Genomic DNA, 2390 nt, shown 5'->3' on the forward strand with positions numbered 1-2390 from the left:
GATGTCTGGGAGCAGTGCGGTCAAGGAAGGGGCAGTTAAGCGCACCCTCAATGTTCTGCCTTCCTGGAGGTTTCCGACACCTCTCCCAGGCAAAGCCATCCACCCTTGCGTCTGAACTGCCTCTCTGTTCCTGAGACCCTCAAAATGCATCCCAGCCGAGGGTCCCCCTGAGCTGCAGACCTGCATGGTGAACCGCCTGCCAGCCCCCCCTTCTAGGTGCCTGTCCACTGTCCCCATGGAGCTGGACCCACCACTTCCCTCCTGACCTGCACCCCCCCCGCACCCCACCCCAGTGAGGGTGTATCAGTTCCAGCCACACATAGCACTGACCTGTGGAGCCCCTCTCCTCTGCCCTCCCCCTGTTGGTTGCCAAGCAGAAGGAAAAGAACATTTATTGTGTGCCTACTGCATGCTGGGTGGTGGATGCTCTTGGAGAATGATTTCAAGTCTTCCCGGTCCCTCTTCAAATTGTGTCTGGAATTGAGTGTGTGGGCATCTGGGAGATCCCCTTCCTACCCCCAGCACCCACTCCCCTTCTTCTGGCCGCAGTATGGAGATTCTCCTTTGGGCAAAGGTTCTTCTGGGTTTTGGGGTCGGCCCCATCTTGGTTCTGATCTGTGCCCTCCAGCCCCCAGGACTTGGAATACTGAAAAGGTTGGGATGCAGCTTGGTCACCCCTGCCGGGCTGGGTGGTGTAGAAAGAAGGGGCTTCTATCTGCTGCCAGGATGAGGAGAAACCCTGGAGCTTGAGGGTGGGGCAGACAGTGGAAAGAGTGCAGAGAAAGATCTGGTGATGCCATTGGAATCCTGCATCAAGCTGAACCTGAAGCCATTCCCCACAGAATGTTAAAGATGGGAGCCAATAAATGTCCACTTTTTGTTCAGAGTCACGGACTTTACTGCATGCAAAGGCATGCAAAGGCAGTATCCCTGACTGTTACACTGGAGCACAGAGAAGATGAGCAACTTGCCTGGGGTGGCCCAGGTGTGAGTGGTAAGCCTGGATTCAGCCTCATGACTTCCCCGGCCCCAGCACCTGCTCTTTTCCTGGCCCTTCCCTGCTGCCCAGCAGCAGATCAGCATCTCTTGGAGCATGCAAGGACTGGCCCCCACCGAGCCTCTCTCCAGCTTTCCAGCTTCAGATCCCACCTGTCACCCTGACAGAAAGGCCCTCTCCCCTCTCACAGCAATGACCTTGGGCTCCGGTCTCGCCGGCCCTGCATGGGGCTTTACACGGTCTGTTCCCTCTGACTTTTCAGGTGAATGTGAACCCTGGAGTCGGAAGGTCTGGGGTTTGAATCCCAGCTCTGTCACCTCCTGGCTGTGTGACCCTGAGCGAGTTCCCAGCTATCCGTGCCTCAGCTTCCTCATCTGTAAAATGAGTCAGCAGTATGACTTTATCACTTTTCTGTGAAGACCATCAGAGGCAAAGCCCTTCACACATTGTCTGATGCGTTGCAAAGCTCAACGAATGTCAGTTTCCATTATTATTTTCTCTCTGGAAAATACGGATTGAAACTCTGAAATCCATCTGCCCTCCCTCTTCCTCCACCCAAGCTGCTGCCTCTCTCAATAAGAAAGCAGTATTTGTAATCCCAGCACTTTGGGAGGCCGAGGCAGGTGGATCATGAGGTCAGGAGATCGAGACCATCCTGGCCAACATGGTAAAACCCCATCTCTACTAAAATACAAAAAAAAAAAAAAAAAAAAAAAAATTAGTTGGAGACAAGCCTGACCAACATGGCAAAACCCCATCTCTACTAAAAAAAAATTAGCGGTGGCATATGCCTGTAGTCCCAGCTACTCGGGAGGCTGAGGCAGGGGAATCACTTGAACCCAGGAGGTGGAGGTTGCAGTGAGCTGAGATCGCGCCATTATATTCCAGCCTGGTGACAGGGCAAGACTGTCAAAAAAAAAAAAAAAAGAAAAAGGTAAGCAAGAAAGCAGTATCTTCCGACCTCTCTAAACACGAGGGTTTGTAAAATGCCAGGAAAAACTAATGGCTGATCTGTGCAGTCAGAAAGCACTTACAAGGGTCTCTGTGCTCGTGCTCCAATCTTGCCTCCCGGGAGCACATCATTAACCAGAAACTGAGAATCACATAAAAATAAAGAGGGAAAAACGAGTTGTCATCACTGCCTGGCTGGTTTCCCGGGAAACTACAGTTTTCCAGTATGAAAAGAAGCCCTCCTCCTGCCACGCCGATTTCGCCAGCGCCCGCCCGGCAGCCCCACCCTCACGGGCCAGATACCTCCCATGGCTTTCCAGGACCTGCTACCCGCTCAGGGAAGCTCTCAGCTCCTTACTGAACTTCACTAAAATGGGATCCAGAGAAAAAGTGCAGCCACTGAGGAAATGTCACACACATTCACAGCCCATGGAAATGTCAC

The sequence above is a fragment of the Rhinopithecus bieti genome, unplaced genomic scaffold, assembly GCF_001698545.2.
Source record: "Rhinopithecus bieti isolate Rb0 unplaced genomic scaffold, ASM169854v2 scaffold_16601, whole genome shotgun sequence".
NCBI lineage: Eukaryota > Metazoa > Chordata > Mammalia > Primates > Cercopithecidae > Rhinopithecus > Rhinopithecus bieti.